We start from the raw sequence: 9,145 nt of genomic DNA, 5'->3' as shown, positions 1-9,145 counted from the left end.
GTGCAGTCTGGAATCCGATCTTCAAAAACGTTTTGAGCACCACGATCCCCATGAGTTGATGAATGAGCTGAAAGCTATATTTGAGACTCATGCGGCCGTGGAATGCTATGAAGCATCGAAACATTTCTTCAGTTGTATGATGGAAGAAGGCAGCTCCATTAGTGAGCACATGCTCGCCATGACCGGGCATGCGAAGAAACTCAGTGACTTGGGAATAGTGATTCCTAACAGACTGGGGATTAATCGTGTCCTTCAATCACTGCCACCAAGTTACAAGAACTTTGTGATGAACTACAATATGCAGAACATGAACAAGGAGTTACCTGAACTTTTTGGCATGCTAAAAGCTGCTGAGATTGAGATCAAGAAAGAGCACCAAGTGTTGATGGTCAACAAGACCACCAGTTTCAAGAAACAGGGCAAGTCTAAGGGAAAATTCAAGAAGGGTGGCAAGAAAGCTGCCACGCCTCCTATGAAACCTAAGAACGGCCCTAAGCCAGATCGTGAGAGCTATTACTGCAAGGAGAAGGGACATTGGGAAGCGTAATTGCTCCAAGTATCCGGCTGATCTCAAGAGCGGCCTTGTCAAGAAAAAGAAAGAAGGTATATCTGATATACATGTTATAGATGTTTATCTCACTGGTTCTCGTTCTAGTACCTAGGTATTTGATACTGGTTCGGTTGCTCATATTTGTAACTCGAAACAGGAACTAAAGAATAAACGAAGACTACTGAAAGATGAAGTGACGATGCGCGTTGGAAACGGATCCAAAGTCGATGTGATCGCTGTCGGCACACTTCCTCTACATCTACCTTCGGGATTAGTTTTAAGCCTAAATAATTGTTATTTTGTACCCGCGTTGAGCATGAACATTATATCTGGATCTTGTTTAATGCAAGACGGTTATTCATTCAAGTCTGAGAATAATGGTTGTTCTATTTTTATGAATAATATCTTTTATGGTCGAGCACCTGAAAAGAATGGCTTATTTCTGTTAGATCTCGATAGTAGTGATACGCATATACATAACATTGATGCTAAGCGAATTAAATTGAATGATAATTCTACTTATATGTGGCACTGTCGTCTTGGTCATATTGGAGTGAAACGCATGAAGAAACTCCATACCGATGGATTACTTGAATCACTTGACTTTGAGTCACTTGATAGATGCGAAGCATGTCTAATGGGAAAAATGACTAAGACTCCATTTTCTGGTATGATGGAGCGAGCTACTGACTTATTGGAAATCATACATACCGATGTGTGCGGACCAATGAGTGTAGCATCGCGCGGTGGTTATCATTATGTTCTAACCTTCACAGATGATCTGAGTAGATATGGGTATATCTATTTCATGAAACATAAATCCGAAACTTTCGAGAAGTTTAAGGAATTCCAAAATGAAGTAGAAAATCAACGTAACAAGAAGATTAAATTTCTACGATCTGATCGTGGAGGTGAATATCTGAGTTATGAGTTTGGCATGCATTTAAAGAAATGCGGAATACTTTCACAATTGACACCGCCGGGAACACCACAACGAAACGGTGTGTCCGAACGTCGTAATCAAACTCTCTTAGATATGGTTCGTTCTATGATGTCTCTTACTGATTTGCCGTTATCATTTTGGAGTTATGCATTAGAGACAGCCGCATACACTTTAAATAGAGCACCATCAAAATCCGTAGAAACGACACCGTATGAATTATGGTTTAATAAGAAACCTAAGCTGTTGTTCCTTAAAGTTTGGGGTTGCGAAGCCTATGTAAAGAAGTTACAACCGGACAAGCTAGAACCCAAAGCGGAGAAATGCGTCTTCATAGGATACCCTAAGAAAACTATAGGGTACACTTTCTATCACAGATCCGAAGGCAAAATCTTTGTTGCTAAGAACGGAACCTTTCTTGAGAAAGAATTTCTCACTAAAGAAGTGACTGGAAGAAAAGTAGAACTCGATGAGATTGATGAATCTATACTCGTTGATCGAGTAGCGCGATCGAAGTTGTACCTGTACCGCCTACACCGGCAACAGAGGAAGCTAATGATAATGATCATGAAACTTCGAACGAGGAAACTACTGAACCTCGCAGATCGACAAGGGAACGTGCCACTCCTGATTGGTATGATCCTTGTCTAAATGTCATGATTGTGGACAACAATGATGAGGACCCTGCGACGTATGAAGAAGCGATGATGAGCCCAGATTCCAACAAATGGCAAGAAGCCATGAAATCCGAAATGGGATCCATGTATGACAACAAAGTATGGACTTTGGTAGACTTACCTGATAGCCGCAAGGCTGTCGAGAATAAATGGATCTTCAAGAGAAAAACAGATGCTGATGGTAATATTACTGTCTATAAAGCTCGACTTGTCGCAAAGGGTTTCCGACAAATTCAAGGAGTTGACTACGATGAGACTTTCTCACCTATAGCAAAGCTAAAATCTGTGAGGATTTTGTTAGCAATAGCTGCATTTTTCGATTATGAGATTTGGCAGATGGATGTCAAAACGGCGTTCCTTAATGGAGACATTGATGAAGAGTTGTATTTGGTACAACCCAAAGGTTTTGTCGATCCTAAAAATGCTGACAAAGTATGCAAACTTCAGCGTTCAATCTATGAACTGAAGCAAGCATCAAGAAGTTGGAACCGACGCTTTGATAAGGTGATCAAAGACTTCGGGTTTGTACAGTGTCATGGAGAGGCCTGTATTTACAAGAAAGTGAGTGGGAGCTCTGTAGCATTCCTGATATTATATGTAGATGACATATTATTGATTGGGAATGATATAGAACTATTAAGCAGTATAAAAGGTTATTTGAATAATAGTTTTTCAATGAAAGACCTTGGTGAAGCATCGTATATATTAGGCATCAAGATTTATAGAGATAGATCAAGACGCCTAATAGGGCTATCACAGAGTACATACCTGGACAAGATTCTAAAGAACTTTAGAATGGACGAAAGCAAGAAAGGGTTCTTACCTATGTTACCAGGCAAGGTCTTGAGTAAGACTCAAGGACCGGTGATGTCTACGGGAGCTTCTATTCTTGTAGACAGTGTTGGGCCTCCAAGAGCAGAGGTTTGTAGAACAGCAGCAAGTTTCCCTTAAGTGGATCACCCAAGGTTTATCGAACTCAGGGAGGAAGAGGTCAAAGATATCCCTCTCATGCAACCCTGCAACCACAAAGCAAGAAGTCTCTTGTGTCCCCAACACACCTAATAGGTGCACTAGTTCGGCGAAGAGATAATGAAATACAGGTGGTATGAATAAGTATGAGCAGTAGTAACGGTGCCAGAAAAGTGCTTGCTGGCGTGTAGTTGATGGTGGTAATATTGCAGGCAGTAGAAACATAGTAAAACAGTAAACAAGCAGTGATTTCAGTATTTAGGAACAAGGCCTAGGGATCATACTTTCACTAGTGGACACTCTCAACATTGATCACATAACAGAATAGATAAATGCTAGACTCTACACCCTTTTGTTGGATGATGAACACCACTAATTGTGTAGGATTACACGAACCCTCAATGCCGGAGTTAACAAGCTCCACAATAATCAATGTTCATATTTAAATAACCTTAGAGTGCATGACAGATCAACATAACCAAATAGATCACATCAATACCATCATAGTAATAGTTAACTTCATAATCTACAAGAGATCACAATCATAAACTACACCAAGTACTACATGATGCACACACTGTCCACTTTACATCATGCAGGAGGAATAGAATACTTTAATAACATCACTAGAGTAGCACATAGATGAATTGTGATACAAAACTCATATGAATCTCAATCATGTAAAGCAGCTCATGAGATCATTGTATTGAAGTACATAGGAGAGAGATTAACCACATAGCTACCGGTACAGCCCCGAGCCTCGATGGAGAACTACTCCCTCCTCATGGGAGACAGCAGCGGTGACGAAGATGGCGGTGGTGTCGATGGAGGAGCCTTCCGGGGGCACTTCCCCGTCCCGGCGGCGTGCCGGAACAAAGACTCCTGTCCCCCAGATCTTGGCTTCGCGATGGCGGCGGCTCTGGATGGTTTCTCGTACCGTGGCTTTTTCGTCTCGAGGTTTTAGGTCGAGGACCTTTATATAGGCGAAGAGGCGGCGTCAGAGGGTCGAAGAGGCGGTGAGATGATAGGGCGGCGCGGCCAGGGCCTGGGCCGCGCCGGCCTACCTCCTGGGCCCACCAGGGCTCCCCTCTGGCGACTCTCGGGTGTTCTGGAAGCTTCATGGAAAAATAGGATGCTGGGCGTTGATTTCGTCCGATTCCGAGAATATTTCCTTACTAGGATTTCTGAAACCAAAAACAGCAGAAAACAGCAACTGGCCCTTCGGCATCTCGTCAATAGGTTAGTTCCGGAAAATGCATAAATATGACATAAAGTATGCATAAAACATGTAGATATCATCAATAATGTGGCATGGAACATAAGAAATTATCGATGCGTCGGAGACGTATCAGCATCCCCAAGCTTAGTTTCTGCTCGTCCCGAGCAGGTAAACGATAACAAAGATAATTTCTGGAGTGACATGCCATCATAACCTTGATCATACTATTGTAAAGCACATGTAATGAATGCAGCGATCCAAACAATGGTAAATGACATGAGTAAACAAATGAATCATATAGCAAAGACTTTTCATGAATAGTACTTCAAGACAAGCATTAATAAGTCTTGCATAAGAGTTAACTCATAAAGCAATAATTCAAAGTAAAGGTATTGAAGCAACACAAAGGAAGATGAAGTTTCAGCGGTTGCTTTCAACTTATAACATGTATATCTCATGGATAGTTGTCAATGCAAAGTAATATAACAAGTGCAATATGCAAGTATGTAGGAATCAATGCACAGTTCACACAAGTGTTTGCTTCTTGAGGTGGAGAGAGATAGGTGAACTGACTCAACATAAAAGTAAAAGAATGGTCCTTCAAAGAGGAAAGCATCGATTGCTATATTTGTGCTAGAGCTTTGATTTTGAAAACAAGAAACAATTTTGTCAACGGTAGTAATAAAGCATATGTGTTATGTAAATTATATCTTACAAGTTGCAAGCCTCATGCATAGTATACTAATAGTGTTCGCACCTTGTCCTAATTAGCTCGGATTACCTGGATTATCATCGCAATGCACATGTTTTAACCAAGTGTCACAAAGGGGTACCTCTATGCCGCCTGTACAAAGGTCTAAGGAGAAAGCTCGCATCGGATTTCTCGCTATTGATTATTCTCAACTTAGACATCCATACCGGGACAACATAGACAACAGATAATAGACTCCTCTTTTATGCATAAGCATGTAACAACAATTAATTTTCTCATATGAGATTGAGGATTTTTGTCCAAAACTGAAACTTCCACCATGGATCATGGCTTTAGTTAGCGGCCCAATGTTCTTCTCTAACATTATGCAATGCTCTAACCATTTTAGTGGTAAATCTCCCTTACTTCAGACAAGACGAACATGCATAGCAACTCACATGATATTCAACAAAGAGTAGTTGATGGCGTCCCCAGGAACATGGTTATCGCACAACAAGCAACTTAATAAGAGATAAAGTGCATAAGTACATATTCAATACCACAATAGTTTTTAGGCTATTTGTCCCATGAGCTATATATTGTAAAGGTAGAGGATAGAAATTTAAAGGTAGCACTCAAGCAATTTACTTTGGAATGGCGGAGAAATACCATGTAGTAGGTAGGTATGGTGGACACAAATGGCATAGTGGTTGGCTCAATGATTTTGGATGCATGAGAAGTATTCCCTCTCGATACAAGGTTTAGGCTAGCAAGGTTATTTGAAACAAACACAAGGATGAAGCGGTGCAGCAAAACTCACATAAAAGACATATTGTAAACATTATAAGACTCTACACCGTCTTCCTTGTTGTTCAAACTCAATACTAGAAATTATCTAGACTTTAGAGAGACCAAATATGCAAACCAAATTTTAGCATGCTCTATGTATTTCTTCATTAATAGGTGCAAAGTATATGATGCAAGATCTTAAACATGAGCACAACAATTGCCAAGTATCACATTATCCAAGACATTTTAGCAATTACTACATGTATCATTTTCCGTTTCCAACCATATAACAATTAACGAAGCAGTTTCAACATTTGCCATGAACATTAAAAGCTAAGAACACATGTGTTCATATGAACCAGCGGAGCGTGTCTCTCTCCCACACAAGCATTTATTCAAACAAAAACAAAAACAAACAGACGCTCCAAGTAAAGCACTTAAGATGTGACCGAATAAAAATATAGTTTCAAGAGAAGGAACCTGATAATTTGTCGATGAAGAAGGGGATGTCTTGGGCATCCCCAAGCTTAGATGCTTGAGTCTTCTTGAAATATGCAGGGGTGAACCACCGGGGCATCCCCAAGCTTAGACTTTTCACTCTTCTTGATCGTAGTATATCATCCTCCTCTCTTGACCCTTGAAAACTTCCTCCACACCAAACTCAAAACAACTCATTAGAGGATTAGTGCATAATCAAAAATTCACATGTTCAGAGGTGACACAATCATTCTTAACACTTCTGGACATTGCTCAAAGCTACTGGAAGTCAATGGAACAAAGAAATCCATCCCACATAGCAAAAGAAGCAATGCGAAATAAAAGGCAGAATCTGTCAAAACAGAACAGTCCGTAAAGACGAATTTTATTGAGGCACCAGACTTGCTCAAATGAAAATGCTCAAATTGAATGAAAGTTGCGTACATATCTGTGGATCACTCACATAAATTGGCATAATTTTCTGAGTTACCTACAGAGAATTTTGCCCAGATTCGTGACAGCAAAGAAATCTGTTTCTGCGCAGTAATCCAAATCTAGTATCAACCTTGCTATCAACGACTTTACTTGGCACAACAAAACACAAAACTAAGATAAGGAGAGGTTGCTACAGTAGTAAACAACTTCCAAGACACAAATATAAAACAAAGTACTGTAGCAAAATAACACATGGGTTATCTCCCAAGAAGTTCTTTCTTTATAGCCATTAAGATGGGCTCAGCAGTTTTAATGATGCACTCGCAAGAAATAGTATTTGAAGCAAAAGAGAGCATCAAGAGGCAAATTCAAAACACATTTAAGTCTAACATGCTTCCTATGAATAGGAATCTTGTAAATAAACAAGTTCATGAAGAGCAAAGTGACAAACATAGGAAGATAAAACAAGTGTAGCTTCAAAAATTTCAGCACATAGAGAGGTGTTTTAGTAACATGAAAATTTCTACAACCATATTTTCCTCTCTCATAATAACTTTCAGTAGCATCATGAGCAAACTCAACAATATAACTATCACATAAAGCATTCTTATCATGAGTCTCATGCATAAAATTATTACTCTCCACATAAGCATAATCAATTTTATTAGTTGTAGTGGGAGCAAATTCAACAAAGTAGCTATTATTATTATTCTCATCAAGTGTAGGAGGCATAGTATAATCATCATAAAATGTACTCTCCATAGTAGGTGGCACCAAAAGGCTACTATCATTATAATCATCATAAATAGGAGGTAAAGTATCATCAAAGTAAATTTTCTCCTCCATGCCCGGGGGACTAAAAAGATCATGCTCATCAAAACCAGCTTCCCCAAGCTTAGAATTTTCCATAGCATTAGCAACAATAGTGTTCAAAGCATTCATATTAATAACATTCCCATTAGCATGCATATAAAGTTCCATGGGTTTTTTAATTCTCTCTTCAAACACATCATGTCCTAATTCAAGATAAAGTTCATAAAGATCTCCCATATTTTTTTTGTTTTCCATTATGCCTAACTAGTGTAAACAAGAAACAAAAAGTTGCAATTGCAGGATCTAAAGGAAATACCTTCGAGCACAAACACAATGGCGCCAGAAAAGTACTGTTACCTGGAACCGAAGTATGAGTGCCTTTTACCTTTCCTCCCCGACAACGGCGCCAGAAAAGTGCTTGGCGCGTAGTTGACGAGGGAGGAAATGGTGTAGCTTTCCTTCGTTCCCCGGCAACGGCGCCAGAAAAGTGCTTGATGTCTACGGGAGCTTCTATTCTTGTAGACATTGTTGGGCCTCCAAGAGTAGAGGTTTGTAGAACAGCAGCAAGTTTCCCTTAAGTGGATCACCCAAGGTTTATCGAACTCAGGGAGGAAGAGGTCAAAGATATCCCTCTCATGCAACCCTGCAACCACAAAGCAAGAAGTCTCTTGTGTCCCCAACACACCTAATAGGTGCACTAGTTCGGCGAAGAGATAGTGAAATACAGGTGGTATGAATAAGTATGAGCAGTAGTAACGGTGCCAGAAAAGTGCTTGCTGGCGTGTAGTTGATGGTGGTAATATTGCAGGCAGTAGAAACATAGTAAAACAGTAAACAAGCAGTGATTTCAGTATTTAGGAACAAGGCCTAGGGATCATACTTTCACTAGTGGACACTCTCAACATTGATCACATAACAGAATAGATAAATGCTAGACTCTACACCCTCTTGTTGGATGATGAACACCACTAATTGTGTAGGATTACACGAACCCTCAATGCCGGAGTTAACAAGCTCCACAATATTCAATGTTCATATTTAAATAACCTTAGAGTGCACGAAAGATCAACATAACCAAATAGATCACATCAATACCATCATAGTAATAGTTAACTTCATAATCTACAAGAGATCACAATCATAAACTACGCCAAGTACTACATGATGCACACACTGTCCACTTTACATCATGCAGGAGGAATAGAATACTTTAATAACATCACTAGAGTAGCACATAGATGAATTGTGATACAAAACTCATATGAATCTCAATCATGTAAAGCAGCTCATGAGATCATTGTATTGAAGTACATAGGAGAGAGATTAACCACATAGCTACCGGTACAGCCCCGAGCCTCGATAGAGAACTACTCCCTCCTCATGGGAGACAACAGCGGTGACGAAGATGGCGGTGGTGTCGATGGAGGAGCCTTCCGGGGGCACTTCCCCGTCCCGGCGGCGTGCCGGAACAGAGACTCCTGTCCCCCCAGATCTTGGCTTCGCGATGGCGGCGGCTCTGGATGGTTTCTCGTACCGTGGCTTTTTCGTCTCGAGGTTTTAGGTCGAGGACCTTTATATAGGTGAA

This window comes from Lolium perenne, chromosome 4, assembly GCF_019359855.2.
Source record: "Lolium perenne isolate Kyuss_39 chromosome 4, Kyuss_2.0, whole genome shotgun sequence".
NCBI classification, from domain to species: domain Eukaryota; kingdom Viridiplantae; phylum Streptophyta; class Magnoliopsida; order Poales; family Poaceae; genus Lolium; species Lolium perenne.
The sequence above is the reverse complement of the archived record's forward strand: the minus strand, read 5'-3'. Positions refer to the sequence as shown.